A 19,307-nucleotide genomic window follows, 5' to 3' on the forward strand; every position below is an offset into this window, starting at 1 on the left:
ATGCAGGGCATGCTGGAGCTTCCGGGGACGGGGTGGCCCCCGATCCCCGTAGCCCCTGCTTTCTCCGTAATGGAGCCGGCAGTTGTGTGGGCGGCCGATCTGGCCGCCCAGGACTGCCGCCCTGCTCGTCTGTGGGGAGAGTGGGCTAAGCCCGCTCTCCCTGCTAACCCCCTCATGGCTGTTCTCACTAATAATGAGAACATCAAATAATCTAATCCCCATAATTCCCTATGGGAGAAATAATACAACTTATTTTTAAAAAAATTTAAAAAATCAGATCAAATCATTAAAAATTGCCCCTTTGGTTGATTGCTTTTGGGCTTGGGTGGTAGTTGGCACTCATGGGGGCTTACCACACACCCCACTTATGCACTTCGTGATGCTACTCATAGGAAACAATGGGCCAGTTCGAGCCCCATTATTCCCTATGGAGAACCTTTTAGAACCAGTTCTGGGGGAGTTCCAGTTCAAACTAAACATTGGACTCGTTCTAGCAGTTTAGAACCTGAACTGGTAGAATTGGTTCAAGTTTGGTTCTAATTAGAACCGAACCACAAAAACTAGTTTTTGTGCACATCCCTAATTTTCACCGAATCACCTTAATCCACATGCCTGTTGACACATCTCCAAAAGGTTAGTGAGACAAGACTCGCCCTTGCAGAAGCCATGCTGGTTCTCCTTCAGCAAGGCCCTTTATTATTTATTCCATTTCAAATAAATTTTGAAATCTTCTATATAATTATATATTTTCTTCTATATGATTAACCATTATGTCCTTAAGCATGCTTTCCATCAATTTACCCAGAACCAAAGTCAAGCTAACTGGCCTGTAATTTCCCGAATCCCTCCTGGATCCCTTTTTGAAAACCTGAGTTACACTGGCTACTTTCCAGTCCTCTGGTACAGAGCCTGATTGTAGGGACAAGTTACATATTTTTGCTAGGAGATCAACAAGACAGTCACACCCCTTTTCCTTCTGAGGAGAAAAGCTTTCTAAAACTCTTTAGTTTTCTCACCAGTCTTTTTGTAGCTTTGTGTTTCTGAGGGGGAATCGGTTTGACACATTCAAACTCGCAGTGTATGGAAGGCTTAACCACAAACAAACATAAACATAACTTTATTTGTGTTAATTACGCAAAAGAATGGAGGAGAAAGTTACAAATTGAATCTGTTAATCTGCTGATCATTGTATGATGTGCGCATACAAACCGTCATATAATAAACAAAAAACAATCACAATTTTTCTTCCTCCCCAGGGATATAATGCAGTGTTTTGTTGCGGATCCATATTTGTATAAATGGATTGTTCAAGAGACACAGAACTAAGTCCAGCAACTCCTGAACATATTTATCTGTCACCTCTGTAAACTTTGCTTTTGCCATAGTACTTTCAATTTGAGCCTTCAGTCTTGAAAGCCTTTCAATATGTGCACAGTCTAACTTAGTAAATGCCACCTAAATACTTTTTAAAAACAACAAGAAGCTTTCAAATAAAAGAAGCTTCATAACTGTGGAACATCAAACAATTTTATTATGCAGACTGATATGCTTTTTTATTCTTTCAGCAGATGGCAGAATCATTTGAGAAAGACTAACTCAGTTCTGTTCTAAATTCTCAGCTCACAGCTTGAACCAAATTGCAGTTTACCAATTTTTTGTTGGGAAACAAGAAATCAATTTCCAGCTTATTCAGCTTACAAATATTCAAAACTATTTTAAGGATGGAAGAATATTCCTGAGGCTTTCCTGCTAACTTTTATTGCTCAGGACATGAGGAACTTTGCTTGTGTTCTGAGTTAATATAACTATAGCCATATTTCCCATACTTTTGATAACTGAGGCATAGCTTTTTCTAAACGAAAACTGGAAGTACACTATGGGGTTGGTGCCATAATTCAGTGGTGAAGCTTTTTATGCAGGCTCAATCCGTGGAATCTCTGGGTAGGCTTGACAAAGACCCTGAGGAGCTGCTGCTGGTCAGTTTGGGCAGCAGTGAGCTTGATGGATCAATGGTCTGACTCATTATAAGGCAGCTTCATATCTTTACTCATATACCTCAAAGGTTTACCTTTTGAGTACGTAAGAATAATAAGAATCATCCCTTCCCAGCCCATTCCCTATGTTTCTCTGTGAGTCAGTTGTGGGTCAGCCTCTTGAATGGAAAGAGGGGCAAGCCCCAAGTGATTACATGAAGAGAAAATGGATTGCCTCTTCCGAGTCAGTTACAGCTCTGCATTAGAAGGTTGTGCACACAACTGTGGGGCTGGCGTGCAGAGAAGGCTGGTGGGGAGGCAGGCTCCTGCTTACCTCCCCGCACACAATCTCCCTCCCCAGTTCACTCTGCTGTTCACCACAGCACATGAGCAGCATTGTGGTGAGAGGCAGAGCAGGAGCATGGTGCAGAGCCAGGAGCATGGTGTATTGAGGGATCCTCCCTCAGCCAGGCGCTCTTGCCGCCTGGCTCAGTGTATTCTCAGGCTGTATGTAGCCCAAGCATACACACGAGCCCAGCGTGAGGGTTAAGGGTGCACTTGTGTCCTTAACCTTGGTTAAAGGCTGGGACAAAAAGTACGGTTAGGCAGGGCGGGAGCACCAGTATCAGGAGTGATCCTGGTGCTCCACACGAGCCGCCTAACCCAGGCTGGGTTGGACTGTTTGTGATAATAGCCTTTAGGAGTCATTGCATGATCCCAACACCCAAAGCAGAGACAAAGCATAATTTGGAAAGCCTGTTTGGCTCGTAACACACACAGGCCCAAACAAGATATTCCATACATATAGGGAAACCTCATCTGTGCTCTGAATTGGCTAGTATACCAGATTGCTGTTCTGTGGGATTTGGGTTCTGTGAGCTGGGCAGACAAGCCTCCCTACTGGGAGCCAGCCTAGTGTCCCAGCTGGGGATGGGACTTGGAATCGATTGTGGTCTCCCAATATCCCTTGTGAAGCAGAAGCTCTGGGATTGGAAACCAGTCTGGGTGGCTCCCCCATGGTCCCCTCTAGGTGGAGTGGAAGCTCTGGGATGGAGACTACCAATTGATCACCTCCCCCAAGCTGAAGCATTGATGGTCTGGTTCCCCAGGGTTCCCCTGTGGAGCAGAAGCTTTGGGATTGGAAGCCAGTCTGGTTGGCAATCCCCTCTAGGTGGAATGGAAGCACTGGGAATGGAAATAAGAGATCATCAGGAGATTTGGAGCTGGGTGTTACCAGTACACTGATGACACCCAGATCTACTTCTCCATCTCAGCTTCTTCAGGAGCTGGCATATCCTCCCTAAATGCCTGCCTGGAAGCAGTAATGGGCTGGATGAGGGAGAATAAACTGAAGCTGAATCCAGATAAGACGGAGGGATTTATTGTGCAGAGTCAGAACTCTAGAGATGATTTTGATCTACTTGTTCTAGATGGGGTCACACTTCTCCAAAAGGAACAGGTTCGCAGTCCAGCTGATATGCCAGCTGCACCCATTTCTTGAGATCAGTGACCTCAAAACAGTGGTACATCTGTTGGTAACCTCCAGACTTGACTTCTGTAATGCACTCTATGTGGGGCTGTCTTTGTATGTAGTCCGGAAACTTCAGTTGGTTCAGAATGCGGCACCAGGTTGTTCTCTGGGTCGTCTTGGTTAGACCACATAACTCCTTTACTGATGGAGCTACATTGGCTGCCAATAGGTTTCTGGACAAAATACTAAGTGCTAGTTATAACTTATAAAGCCCTAAACAGCTTAGGTCCTGGGTATCTAAGAGAGCGTCTTCTTCACTACAAGCCCCATCGCCCATTGAGGTCATCTGAGGAGTTCCGTCTCCAGTTACTGCAAGCTCATTTGGTGGCTACACAGAGACAGTCCTTCTCGGTAGGGGTGTGCAATTTGGATTTTCTGTGTTTTGATTTGTAACCGAATCGAAAAAAACCCTGATTCGATTTGGATCCGAATCTGACCCATCCGAATCACCCCAAATTCGATTCGGATCCGAATCGTGACTGATCTGAATCAAATCAATTCGGGTTTTGGATCTGTCCTATTAATTTCCCCAGATTCCCAGCTTTCATTTAAAAAAAAAAATTTTTTTTTTTAAAACCCACTGCCTAATGGGTAGAGGCTACCACCCAAATTGCAGAGGGATTGGGCAAAGGGCTGGTTATGTAGTTCTCTGCAGCCCCATAACTGCACTTGGGGGGTGCTGGGGTGGCCCAGAGTGAGTGGTGGTATAGTGAACGGAGGGTGCCAGCCACCCCCATGGGTTTCTAGCCCATGGGGTTCAGGGTTCTGTTGTTTCTGAGGTGTTCTGAGAGTAGAGTCTCTGGTAGCAAATGAGATTTTCAATACAAACCATGAATCCACTCTCATTTGCTACCATAGAATTTACACTCAGACCACCTCAGAAACAACAGAACCCTGTACCCCATGGGTTAGCAACCCCATGGGAGTGGCTGGCACCCTATGTGCACTACACCACCACTCACTCTGGGCCACCCCAGCGCCCTCCAAGTGCACTTATGGGGCTGCTGAAACCTCCATTATATCTTATAGGGAAAAACCTTAAAGATGAGTAAACTTCAACTATTCACCAAAAACCAGCCCTTTGCCCAATCCCTCTGCAATTTGGGAGGTAGCCTCCACCCATTAGGCACTACCACCTCATCACACTCTTCCACCCCAGATCCCACTTTATGCCCCAAATCTGCCTCAAAGACACTAAACCTTCAACTATTCACCAAAAAGTAGCCCTTTGCCCAGTCCCTCTGCAGTTAGAGAACCAGCGTGGTGTAGTAGTTAGAGTGCTGGACTAGGACCGGGGAGACCCGAGTTCAAATCCCCATTCAGCCATGAAACTAGCTGGGTGACTCTGGGCCAGTCACTTCTCTCTCAGCCTAACCTACTTCACAGGGTTGTTGTGAAAGAGAAACTCAAGTATGTAGTACACTGCTCTGGGCTCCTTGGAGGAAGAGTGGGATATAAATGTAAAAATTATTATTATTATTATTATTATTATTATTATTATTATTATTATTATTAATTTTGGTGGTAGCCTCCACCCATTAGGCACTACCACCTCACCACACTCTTCTACCCCAGATCCCACTTTATGCCCCAAATATGCCTCAAAGACACTAAACCTTCAACAATTCACCAAAAATCAGCCCTTTGTCCAATTCCTCTGCAATTTGGGTGGTAGCCTCTACCCATTAGGCACTTAACTTAAACTGAGTAGTACCTCACTGCCTTGCGGCTGGGAGTGGGGTGTAGTTGGCACATGGCAGTTGACAATTGGCACTGTCTAAAAGACAGTCAAAATGAATAGAAGAAATGAAGGTGTGTAATGAATCCCCATAAGGATTCATTGAGTGAAAGTTATTATACACCAAAGAATCCGAACACTTAAAAAATAGTGACCACACATTTTGCTCCATAACTCCACTTCTATAAGGGCTAGAGCTTAGCTTTTTTTTTTTTTTTAATGAAAGCTGGGAATCTGGGGAAATTAATAGGACAGATCCGAAACCCGAATCGATTCTAATCAAATCAGCCACGATTTGATTTGTATCCAAATCCAGCCAATGAACCACAGGGGTGATTCGTTTTGTCTCCGAATCACCCGAATCAGCTAGATTCGAGTACAAATCGATTTGTATCTGAATCGATTCACACATCCCTACTTCTCGGTTGCTGCCCTGAGATTGTGGAATGCACTCCCTCCCTGCTGAGATACAATCCTGCCCATCTCTGGCAATTTTCAAAAAACACCTGAAAACCCATCTTTTTACCCAAGCTTTCTCAGCTTCCTAAAAAATTTTAATCTCTGGTTTATTTTTAAATTTTTAAATTGTTTTAAGTTTTTGTATGTGTTTTTAACTGGTTTCATGCTATTGTTAACTGCCCAGAGACGAAGGTTTGCAGTGGTGTACAAATCTGATAAATAAATAAAGAATAATAATAATAATAAAATAAATGTGTGTCTACCCTTTAGGCTGGCAAAGCCCTCTGGGCACCCCTCCTAGTACTGGCAAGGGTCTCACGGCAGGGAATGCTAAGTCTGAGTGGACGGGAGTGAGTTTTGAGCTAGCCAAGCCTGTGGTTCTGAAGAAACTGTGCCTCACTGGGATAGCACTAGCAATGTCATTTAGGTCTCATGCTGCACGTAACATACACAGGTCCAAACAAGATATTCCATACATATATGAAAAACACTAACATGACAGTCCCTTTTTAAAAGGGGTAAGCTGCTTATCGAGGAACAATCAGGATCAGCTCAATGGTGGTGATGGGAGGGTAACCCTTCTACCTACCTACTGACCCGATGAACTAAATTGCCTCTTCCAAACAACAGTGTGTGTGTGTGTGTGTGTGTGTGTGTGTGTGTGTGTATCATTTTATTTCTATACTGCCACATGACAACGTCTCATTGCATAATACATACCTGCAATTGTGTGTGTGTGTGTGTGTGTGTGTGTGTGTGTGTGTGTGTGTGTGTGTGTGAGCTGTTTGGGATGAGAAAATAACTAGCAGGTAGGGGAAAAGTTGAGCACTTCTCCCAACCTCATCTCACTTCTCCCCACCCCTCTATAAATGGCTTTTCTTCTGTAAGAGGAGCTGCTACATGCATCTCTGTGTAACCTTTATTTTGGCCAATAATTTGGAACTATTAATCCATCTATCCATCAATCGGAATCTTGAGGGAGATTAAACAATCATTCAAATAATATTAGCAACAACAAAACTCAGAAGAGCTTCACAAACACCTATGACATATTATTGTCATCAAGCCTATTAGACAAAAATCCATCATAAATCTTTCTTATGGGCTTGGCCCTAGAAACGCTATATAGACAAATCATTCAATTTCATATATGTGCTCATGGGATTTTTTCTTGTACCTCGTCACTATATGAACACCAAATTTTCCATTGCAGACTGGTGCGGTATATGATACTGTCAGTTCTTTGGGGGTGGAGAGGCTACTTTGCAAAGATTAACTGATATACACTCTTCTCTCCCCAGATAGACTAAATATTTAATGTCTAAAAGTTAAGCAACATTATGAAGCTCATGACACTGCCAGAAATGTCCTGGCATGTAAAAGAGGAGATGAAAATGCTTTGGCATTTTAATAAATAATAGAGATGATGTGATAACTGACTCTCAAGACATTCAGGCCTTATTTAAAAATAAAATGAGAACAATTATACACAATTGAGTCTGCCTCCTGTCATTAGGTTGAGAGAGCTGTTTCCAAGCTTTTAGGTAAATGAAAAGCAAAGAAGTGTGATTCTTGATCCTGTCTTCTATAATAATTTTCAAAATACTTGGGGGAAATTATGGATAATCAGTAGGATTGTGGGAAGGTATTTTAATGTAGTGGCAAAGAGCAGGAACAGTTTACTGATTACTTCATTCCTGTCAATCTGAGTATTATATTAATATTTCAGAAAGAACTGGTGTAGCATAGTGGCAAAAAAGCGAACTGGGAAATCCAGAGTTCAAATCCTACCTTAGCCACACACTGGCATTAGAACAAGCTATGGTCTTTGAGCTTCAGACTCCCATTATGAGGATGAAAATATTCTATCTATCTATCTATCTATCTATCTATCTATCTATTGTCAAATTTATTATTTATTTATTTATTGTTAAATTTATACCCCGCCTTTCATTAAGAAAAACTCAAAGCGGCTCACAATAAAATTTAAAAACATGAATGATAAAAGAGACACATTAAAATATTGAGCTAAAAAGTATAAAAAACAAATCTGATTAATAATAATAATAATAATAAATAAATAAATAAATAAATAAATAAAACACAAGCATAAAAACAGTACGAAATACAAGAAGCAACAGTGGAGACAATCATATCAAAGCCTGCGTAAAAAAGCCATGATTTGACATGCTTTCTAAAAATTGTGATGTAGACTGAGGAGCGGATACCAACCGGGAATGCATTCCAGAGTCTGCGGGCAGCAACAGAGAAGGCCCTGTCACGAGTGCATGACAACTTAGCCTCCTTCATTGTTGGCACCCAAATCAGAGCCCCCTCAGATGACATCATCAAGCAGGCAGAAACCCTTGGGAGCAGGCGGTCCCTCAGATATCCTGGGCCCAAACAGTTAAGGGCTTTAAAGGTCAAAAACAGCACCTTGAATTGGACCCAGAAATGAACTGGCAGCCTCTTTCAAAATTGGTGTGATGTGCTCCCACCGGGCAGCTCCAGATAAAACCCTAGATGCTGCGTTTTGCACTAGCTGCAGTTTTCGGATATTCTTCAAGGGCAGCCCCACGTAGAGCACATAACAGTAATCCAGCTGTGACATGACTAAGGCATGGGTAACCATGGCCAGCTCTGCCTTCTCAAGAAAGGGACGCAGCTGGCGCACTAGCCAAAGCCGTGCAGAGGCACCCCTGGCCACTGCTTCCACCTGAGCTTCCAAAAGCAGAGCCAGGTCCAGTAGTACCCGCAAGCTGCGTACTTGCTCCTTCAAGGGGAGTGCAACCTCATACAGAACCGATAAAATCTCCACATTCAGAACCAGATTCAATTTCAGTTTATTAGCCCACATCCAACCCATCACGGCCTCCAGCCCCCGATTCAGGACATCCACCACCTCTCTAGGATCAGGTGACAAGGAGAGATAGAGCTGAGTGTCATCACATATTGCTGACAACTGAGTCCAGGTCCCTGGATGACCTCTCTGAGTGGTTTCATGTAGATGTTAAACAGCATTGGGGACAAGACCGAACCCTGCGGGACCCCACAGGCCAGTGGCCACGGAGCTGAGCAGTAGTCCCCCAGTACCACCTTCTGGACCCTCCCCCCAAGAAAGGACCGGAACCACTGCAACACAGTACCTCTGATTCCCATACTCGAGAGACGGTCCAAAAGGATACCATGGTCGATGGTATCGAACGCTGCCTAGAGGTCCAGCAGAACTAACAGGGACGCACTCCCCCATCTAGTTCCCAGCATAGGTCATCCACTAGAGCGACCAAGGCAGTCTCAGTCCCATATCCGGGGCGGAAGCCAGATTGAAAAGCATCTAGATAATCCATATCATCCAAGACCCTCTGCAGCTGGGACTCCACCACACACTATCACCTTGCCCAAAAAGGGCAGACTAGAAACCAGTCTATAGTTGTCCAGGTTGGAGGGATCAAGGGAGGGATATTTAATAATGCTCTTACCAACGCCTCCTTGAGGCACAATGGCATCCTGCCCTCCCTTAATGAGGCATTAATAATCACCTCCAACCATCTACCTGTACCCTCCCTGGCAGCTTTTATTAGCCATAAAGTGCAAGGGTCAAGAGCACACGATGTCGCCCACACACTGCCCAGGATCTTGTCCACATCCTCAGGCCGCACCAACTGAAAAGAATCCAACACAATGGGACCAGATGGTACAAGAGGCAGATCTGAAAGAAATGCCAAAACTCTAGAGTCCAAATTGGCATGGATGTGAGCGATTTTATCCGCAAAGTGACACGCAAACTGATCACAACGGGCTGTAGATGATTCTTTCCCCCATTATCTGGGAGGATGTGTGCAGTAATGTCTTTGCTACATGAAACAGCTCCGCCAGTCTGCACTGAGCAGATGCAATGGAGGCGGAGAAAAAAAAATTATCTGCCACCCCACCACAACCACCACCACCACAGTGTAGTCCCTAAAATGGGCTCTAGCCTGTGTTCAGTCAGATTTGTCACAACTCTTCCTCCAGCGTCATTCCAGCCATCGCCCTAAGCTCCGAGGCAAACCAAGGAGCAGATTGTGCTTCACCAAGCCGGAGAGGGTGTTTAGGAGAAACCGTGTCAACAGCCTGAGTCATCTCTCCATTCCAGAGATCAACCAGGGCCTCGACAGGGTCACCAGCTCTGCACACTGGAAACTCCCCAAGGGCCATCTGGAATCCAAGCAGATCCATAAGCCTCCAGGGGCAGACCATCCTAATCGGTCCACCACCGCTGCAGAGGGTAGACGGAGCAGTCAAACTAAACCCCACCAGATGATGATCTGTCCACGACAAGGGAGTTGTCTCAGATTCCCCCACCTCCAGACCATTTATTTCCTGGTCGGCAAAAACCAGATCCAGAGCATGTCCTGTCACGTGGGTAGGGCCCAATACCAACTGAGACAGGCACATGGTTGCCATGGAATCCTGAGCCACACCCACTAGGGAGGCCTCAGCATGGACATTGAAAGCCCCCAAAACAATAAGCTTGGGGAAAACCCAATGCCACCTCTGAGACCACTTACTGTACCTTACCTTACCCTACAGGGTTACAGTGAGCATTACTGAAATAATGTGCATGAAGTGCTTTGAATTTGCAAAAAATACTACAGAAATGTGAAGTACTGTATTATAATATGAACCTATCTGAGAAGTAAACTTTAGTCTCCTGACTAGAACTCTTATCTTTATAACAAAACTGTTTGGCAGGTCATCGTTATTATCCACAATTCCTGAAGAAAGAGTGGGCTTGAGTTTCAGGATAGTAGTTTACATTCCAAGGACTACACCCTGAAAACAAATGTCTCAGAATGCAGTGAATAATGTACAAAAATTCAGAAAGTTACTCAAGTATAAAAAGCTCCTCGTCAAATAGTGAAGAAGGCATATATTACTGTGATATCTGTCATGTGGTCTTCTATTACATTCTGCATGCAGCAAAAGATGAAAATTTGACTTTTGGACATATTTGGACATATTGAAGGCAACTTGAAGGCGACACTGAGATGTACATGTGTATTCTGTCTAGCTTCCCTACCCCTCCTCCCTTCTGGGCTGGGAAAGCAGTCTGAGCTTCGCTGTGGTCTCTCCCAGCATCCTTCTGGCAGCTTATTGGTTGCTTTTCTCTTTTCTCTTCTTAACAAGGACCTAGGCCTACTCTGACTCATTGTGAGAGTCACCCAATGCGTCTCCCACCCCCACAACTTCTGGCCTTTATAAAGGAGAGCAATGCTAGGAGTGCAGCCTCCAGTGAAGCCATTGGTGTGGCTTGCCGGTAGGTGGGCTGCCTGCAGGTGGCCGCCAAAGCTGGCCACCAACGGGGGCCAGCCTTTGGTGGAGGTCTTCAGTGGTGGGACTCAGGGCTGTGGCAGGACCTCCTGATAGCAGTGTATTGTTGCCATTATTGATTATGTCTCGTACAGGTATGTGTCTTCGGCTGTCCAGAGATGGGGAATGACTATGGGGTAACTATTCCAGTGGTGGTGGGAAATCAGAAACTGAATAACTGTTTCCCCTTCTAGCTGGCCTATCAGCTGTTTGACCTTGGGGAGCAGTGCCAATCTCCCATGGAGCATCACCTTGCTACTTTGTAATGCCACCTTGGTCCAAAACAAACTGGAGATCATCCATGATTTGATTTTGGATGAAGGAGCTTACCTGCTATGCATTACAGGGACTTGGTCGGGAGAGGTTAGTGGTCCAGCCTGGTCCCAGCTTCTCCCATTAGGATGCTTTTCTGTGGAACAGGTGAGAGGATGTGGGTGAGGAGGTGTTGTGGCTGTGGTCTATAAGGACACTGCCTCCCCTTACCAGGATCTCTGTTGGGGAATTGGCCCGTATCAAGTGTCTGTACCTAAGCCTAGGCAACAAGGATAGATTGGGACTACTGTTGGTGTACAGATCACCTTGTTGTTCATTGAAGACCCTAACTGAGCTGACAGACCTGGTTGCAGGGTTGGCATTGGATTCACCCAGACTGATGGTGGTGGGGGACTTCAATGTTCACTATGGTACCTGGTTGTCCAGAGTGATCCAGGAGTTCATAGCGATCATGACAACTATGAGCCTATCCCAAGTGGTTTCTGGACCAATGCACGTTGCTGGTCACATGCTCGATTTGGTCTTTTACTCTGATCAGGATAGTGTTCCATAGGTGGAAACTCCTGTTATTTCTCCATTGTCATGTACAGACCACCACCTAGTTAAGCTAGGACTTGCAGCCACAACCCACCTCTGTAGGGATGAAGGACCCAATAGATTGGTCCACCTGAGAAGGTTATTGGATCCAATAGGATTCCAAGAAGTCTTGGAAGGGTTTTGAGTTGGCTCTGCCAATGATTCTGTTGATGCTCTGCTCAAACTTGGAATGATGAACTCACTAGAGTAGTAGACACAATCACTCCTAGCCATCCTCTTTGACCTGCTTCAAAATTAGCCCTGTGGTATTTGGAATAATTATGGAAACTGAAGGAGCAAGGCTGATGACAAGAGTGCAAACGGAGAAAGACTAGTCTCGAATCTGACAGTTTACAACATAGAGCACATCTGAAAATCTATGCTCTGGCAATATATGTGGTAAAAGCAACACTTTTCTGCCCACATTGCATTCACAAGTTCATGTCCAGAAGAGTTTTCTCGGGTTGTGAGACGGCTAGTACAAGCTCCCTCCCCCCTTCAATCCAAATTTGGAACCATCAGTTACCCACTGTGACACTTTTAATGATTTTTGGGGGGTCAAACTCTCTCATTTTGGGGTCAAACTAGATTCTACCATTAGAGCAGAGTCTGTTATAGAGGTTACCAGGAACACCTCTTATGTGGTCAGAATGGATCACTTTCAGTTTGCGACTCCTAAGAATGTGGACAAGCTGTTTCAGACTGTGTGTCCTACCACCTGCTCTCTTGACCCTTGCCCAACTTGGCTTATTATATTGATCAGATTATTGGAGAGGGTCTGGTAAATATCATCAATGAAATGAACCTATAAGTTTCGCTGCCATGCCACTACCGGGAGCTGAGCAGCTCCTGGAAGTTCATACGTGCAGCAAAGACCAGGTTTGGCTATCTAAGCCCGGTCTTTGCTGTGCATGTGAACAGCTTCAAAGTGTACCACTTAAAGTGCCCCTCCACCTAAAGTAGGTGGAACAAGAATATTTTTGTGTGTTCATTTCCATTTATTAGTTATTTCTATTTATGTTACTGAATCTACTTAAACTTATCTCTAGCAATTTTACTATTTGAAGCTATGGGGAAGCCTGACAGCATCACACAGTGTAATTTTTGGTGTAGGAATGAAATAGAAGGCTATATAGAATTTATTGCAGCCCACAAAGTACTTATGTCATTACAACAGTTACACTGGCTTACATCTGTTGTTTCAATAATGCTTAGATGTTTTCAGTGCTACATAGGTCAGTATGAGTGGTTTGTGAATCACAACTTCAGTTCATAGGTTCTATTGACTTAATTTTTTTAAAGTCAAATGCAAAGCAACAACTCAAGGGATTATTAGAACAATTGTCTAGAGCAGTGGTTTTCAGACTGGCCTCCTCTGAAGTTTATTATATGTTCTTCCTTGAGGAAATCCATAATGGCAGCTGAGGTGCTTTCTTGAAACAACTTGGCTATGATCACTGATTTTGCCCTGCAATACCCAGAGACAGAGAAATCTTGAGCACATTCCCTAGGATAGAAATAACAGTGCATTTTGCATGTGGAAAAGATGAGGTCCAGCAGATTTCCCAGGCACTTCTTATGAACTGATATTGCACTCAGAATGTGCCACAGAATCCCCCTCCCCTCTGCCTCTTGCTGGGGGGAGGGAGTTTGTCCCAGCCCTGATCAGCACGAGGCCCAAGAAGTGGCCTGATTGGCTGATCGGTCAGCTGGGGGCGTGATTTCGGCCGTAAACGGCTCCTCCACGCCCAGGCATCTTCAGTCTCTTGACAGACTTCGTCGAGGAACGAGCTCTTTACCAGAGCTCCTTCATTTAGCTTGGGGGAGAGGGTTTGCCCGGGAGTAGGCGTGGGCCTTATTCGGCAGTTTTTTCTGCCACCGCGGGGGCTATAGGGTTCCGGCAGGTGTCTCCCGCCGCGGGGGCCATTTTGTGGCTTTCTGGCAGCAGCGTCAGCTACTGCTTCGGCTGGGGGCCTTCACGATCGTTGGAGCCTTTGCTCGTCGCGGCGTACCGGTTTCGTCTGGGCTTTTGCCCGCTGGTTTGTGGGGTGCCTGGGCGGTTTGGTGGGTGGCTGGCCGGTTTGGATTGCTTCTCTTTTTCTCTCTCCTTTCCAGATTTGTGAGTGGGGTGGATTGCATTTCTAGGTGGCCTGGGCTGACGGAGTCTGTTGGGCTTCTTGGCCTCCCCCCCTCCTCTTGGACGGGGGTTTCTGTGTATACTTGGTTTTGCTTAGCTTGGCTTTTTAAACCGCTTGTCTCTGCGCTGGGGCCTACTTAACGGAGTGTTCTCCTGCCGCCTTGGGGTCCTGTTGAGGGCGGTGCTTTACACCAGGTTTATTCCTTGGACCCGGGGGTCGGATTGGGGAGCGCTATGCCTAGGAAGGCGAAAGAAAAGAAAGGGGGGCGGCCCATTCAGCAGCCTAAGTGGCCAGCCCCCCCGCCGTCCTCCTCAGATGAGGATGATGATGAGATGATTCTCATTCGTGGTCTTATTAATCGAATGGAGGTTTTGGAGAAAGCCAAGGCCGCCCCGTCGGACAAGGGGGCCAGGCCTTCTGGTGGGGGTGGGGTGCCAGCCCCCAAGGTTCCTAGGCGGACCAGGGGGTCAGTTAAGAATCAGTTGCTAACATCTCTCTCTAGTAGGTTGGAGGCGCTCAAGAAAGGAGTGAACCCTGCTGGCCCGGTCCCTCCTGCTCCTGCGGGACCGTCCCCTTCGCCTTAGGATCCAGTTCCGGAGCTACCTTTACCATCACTGCCTCTGCCTGCTGCACCGGTTGATCAGCCACCTTCGGATCCGGCTCTGCCACCGGCCCCGGGTGAGCCAGCAGCACCTACACCTCCCTGCAGCACCGGCCAGTGGCCTTATGTTCCCTGGCCAATGCCTGCCATGGGGGGCTCTGGTCCAGCCTCGTACTGATCCCCATATACACAAACATGGGGTATGGGTTTCCCCTGGGCTTTTCCTGGGGTCACTGCCGGGTTGCAGGGTGCTGCTGAACAAGTCTGGTTGGGCAATAGGCCTCCCAGTGGCTCTTTGCCCCCTCCTGGGGTTGTTCCCTCCCTGGTGCCGGAAGCTGTGGGCCAGTCAGGTTATTACCCGATGGGGATTTTGCCGTCAATGCAGCACGCTCCCTATGGGGGTATGGGGCTCCCGCTAGGGGATCACTTGCTGCCATCTACCAAGGAAAAGATCCTTAAGGGGGAGTATGTAGATATCTTTAGCTTGCTCTTTAGGGAGCCAGAAGTTAAACATAAGGAGGGGGAGTCCTGTAAAGAGCATGAGGCGACCAAATGAAAACCTATTGAAAAAACATGGAATAATTGCTTGTCGGGATTCACCATTTACATGGGTGTAATTGTCCAGGCACAACCGGCGCGGGGTCCAGTGCTACTGAAGTATATGGATATTATTCACAGGACGGTTTTCGATTTCGCGGGGTCCTCTTGGATCCATTATGACGAGAGTTTCAGGATGAGGGCAGCTTTGGATCCCACACTGCCTTGGGATGCCCCCCTGCAGGAGTTATGGCTGGTGATTATGTCCCCGGCTCGTCCTGTGGAGGGGGAGAGGTTGGACAGTGGGCATTTGCTGTCTAGGCCAGCAGGGTCTTCGCCTGCGGTTGGGGGTTCAACCCCACCTGGTCTGCTGGGAGTACAACACCAACGGTAAATGCTCCCAATCGCCCTGTCGCTTTAAACACGCTTGTGGCGTCTGCGGGGCCAAGCACCCGAGTGCTTCATGCCCGAGGGCTAAGTTCGGGGGTCCCAGGTCCAAATTCCACCCTGGGAACAGCAAGAAGGGTGGCCCTCCCCCACCCCCTGCGGGTAAAGGGCCCCAGTCCCATCAGGCTTGAGGTTTTAGAGCGCCTGCTGCCAGACTATCCCGACCAGTCTGCAGCTGCCTACCTGCTGTGTGGCTTTAGAGATGGCTTTCGGATTCCTTCTTCCGCCCGGCGAGGGTGGGGTAGTCCTCGCAACCTCAAGTCCGTGGTAGGGAAGGAGGATTTGGTACTTTAAAAGATTAATAAAGAAGTAGCTGCGGGCAGGGTGCTTGGCCAGTTTGACGCCCCCCCCCCCCTTTTCCCGGTTTGCGGGTGTCTCTGCTTGGGGTGGTCCCTAAGAAGGTGCCTGGAGAGTACAGGTTAATTCATCATCTTTCGCACCCCAGGGGATCGTCTGTTAATGATGTCATCCCCGATAGTCTTTTTTCTGTGTGCTACATGTCCTTTGATGAGGCGGTTAGTGTAGTTAGGTCTAAGGGGCCTGGGGCCCTTTTGGCCAAATGCGATATAGAGTCCGCCTTTCGACTACTGCCTGTCCACCCAGATGATTTTGAGCTCCTTGGCTTTGCCTTTGCTGGTCAGTTTTACTTTGACTGGGCCTTGCCTATGGGTTGCTCCATTTCATGTGCGGCCTTTGAGGCCTTCAGTTCCTTCTTGGAATGGGCGGTTAGGCGACGGGCGGGCCTTCTATCCATGGCACATTACTTCGATGATTTTCTTTTCATAGGAAGGCGTGGCTCCGATGAATGCCATCATTTGTTGTGCTCCTTTATGGAACTGGCAGAGGAGCTTGGGGTGCCCCTGGCTAGGGATAAAATGGAGGGACCTGTCACGCAGCTTTCATTTTTGGGTATTGAACTGGACACGGTGGCCGGGTGCTCTAGGTTGCCACAGGTAAAGCTGGTGGTCCTCTTGGAACTAGTTAGGTCATTGGGGCGGTCCCGCAAGGCCACCCTTAGGGAGCTTCAAGTGGTGGCGGGTCACCTTAACTTTGCCTGTAGGGTGGTAGCTCCTGGCCGGGCCTTTTTGCGCCAATTATGCGATCTGACGGTGGGGCTCCGTGCCCCCCACCACAGGGCCAGGATCGCGTTTGGGGTTCAGGCCAACCTGGCCCTTTGGGAGTCCTTTCTGCTTGGTTTTAACGGGGTTGCCTTTTGGAGAGTTGAGCAGCTCTTGGAAGCTGATCTGCAGGTCCATTCGGACACTGCAGGTGGCGTGGGGTTTGGGATATATTTTAGGGGTCGCTGGTGTGCTGCCCAGTCGCCCGAGGAGTGGTTTGTGCAAGGAATTGTTTGCGATTTGACATTTTTGGGGCTTTTCCCAATTGTGGTAGCTGTCCATATTTGGGCCGAGGAATTTGCCAACTCCTCTGTTAGGTTTTGGTGTGACAACCAGGCTGTAGTACAGGCCGTCAACACGCAGACTTCTCACTCTCAGAGGGTGATGGGCCTGGTGGGAGCATTGGTCCTACAATGCCATCGGGCTAACATCCTCTTTTGGTCCCGCCACGTCCCGGGGATCCAGAATGATATAGCTGACACTCTGTCTCATTTTCAGTTAAACAGGTTCAGGGAGTTAGCTCCCCAGGCTGCGCTGCATCCGGATCCCATGCCAGCCTTTCTGTGGCAGCTTGGCAGGCGGAGGCACAGCAGGCAATAGCGGCGTCTCTGGCGCCCAGCACCAGAGCGAGCTACACAGCTAAGCTCAAGGCTTTTTCTCTTTTTCAAAGGGCTGAAGGTTTGGAGGAGGTTTGGCCTGTCCCCGTGGCTCAGCTCCAGCAGTTTCTGGTCATCTTGCGTAGAGCAGGGCGTGCTGTCTCCACTTTGGGGGGCTATTTGGCCGCCTTGGCCTTTGAAGCCCAAGTTAGGGGGGTTAAGGACTTTTCTTCCGACCCTCGAGTTAGGCGCATGCTCGAGGGATGGGCCAGGGAGAACCCGGGGTCTAGAGACTCCAGACGCCCTCTCACGCTGGATATGGTGGCCGCTGCCCTGGGTCGCTTGGCTGGGTGCTGCACGAGTTCTTGGGAGGTCTCGCTGTTTCGTGCAGCTGTGCTGGTCACCTTTTTTGGCGCCTTCCGTCCGGGGGAGCTGCTGCCCCGCAGTAGAGTCTCCTCCAGGGACCTCTGCCTACAATTTTCTGATATGTCGTTCTTTGAAGGGAAGGCCCGTCTGCTTCTGCGGCGCTCCAAGACGGACCAGAGGGGCAGGGGGCAGGTTGTCCGATTAGCTGCCGCTGGGGACCCAATGTTGTGCCCGGTAACTGCCCTGTAGCACTAAGCGGGGCTAGGGCCTGCTGCAGGGGGGTGCTTGTTCACTCACGAGGATCGGACTCCCCTTACCCAGTACCAATTTCTTTCAGTGGTTCGGCGGGCCTTAGCGGCTGCTGGTGTCCCTCTTGAGGGGCTTACACTGCACTCTTTTCGTATTAGAGCAGCCACTACTGCCTCCCGCTTGGGCATGCAGGAGGCTGAGGTGCAAAGGATAGGGTGGTGGAAGTCCGTGGTGGTCAGACGCTATGTGCGCTGACAGCGGAAGTGCCCTGCCGCTATTGATTTGTTGTTTTTTCTTGGCAGGTGCTGGCGGGGCAGCGGCTCTGGTTCGGGTTCTGATGTTTGGCCATTCACTGGTCTTCTGGGCCTTCAAGCATGCCAGCACTTCCCACTGGGTGTCGCAATTGGGGTTTGGAAGAAGGGCTTTGGTTTACTGGCTGGGCATGCAGGGCATGCTCTGGAACCAGTTGCTCCCCGCGATCTGGGAGCACCTAGTTAGATTCCCTATGCCCCAAGTTTTGGTTTTACATTTGAGGGAGAACGACTTGGGCCGGCGGACTGGCCTGTCTATTATTCAGCAAGCCTCCTCAGACCTAGCTGTGTTGCGTGAATGGATGCCGGGGGTACGCATACTCTGGGTTAATTGGCTACAACGTAGAGTTTGGAGGGGCGCCCACTATGGTTTGGGCTTAGAGAAAGCACGACGGAAAACTTCGGCCGCAATTGGTAAGCTCGTGGCTGCGGCTGGAGGGGCCATTATTCAGCAGCCTGATTTAGCTGCACACTTTCCCGAGTTATATCGCTCAGATGGTGTTCATCTTTCAGAGTCCGGATGTGATTTGTATTTGCGCAACATACAGAGGGGGCTTGCTGAGTTTCTAGGTAGGTATGGGGCAGGAAGGTCAAGTGATGGCTAAGGCTAACCTTCCTGGGTGGCAGTAACAGTGCGGGCTGAGGGGTAAGGGAGGTAGAGTTTATCGGTGATCACCCTTGGATATTTAAAGGTGGATTGGTCAATCACTCCTTTGTGGCCTGTGAGGCACGGGGAGAATTTGATTACCATGAAACCTGCTTCAGGACTTCAACAACCTTTGGGCTGTGCGGTCCGGGGGGTTGAAGACCTGGAGCTGTCCAGATCCCCGTGCTGGGGGGAGGGAGTTTGTCCCAGCCCTGATCAGCATGAGGCCCAAGAAGTGGCCTGATCGGCTGATTGGTCAGCTGGGGGGGTGGTTTCGGCCGTAAACGGCTCCTCCACGCCCAGGCATCTTCAGTCTCTTGCCAGACTTCCCCTCCCTCCCTTCCCTGATACAGAGCGGGTCTAGTGACTGGTCGCCTGTGGGGCCGAGTAGGGATT

Source organism: Hemicordylus capensis, chromosome 5 (genome assembly GCF_027244095.1).
Source record: "Hemicordylus capensis ecotype Gifberg chromosome 5, rHemCap1.1.pri, whole genome shotgun sequence".
In the NCBI taxonomy this organism is placed as follows: domain Eukaryota; kingdom Metazoa; phylum Chordata; class Lepidosauria; order Squamata; family Cordylidae; genus Hemicordylus; species Hemicordylus capensis.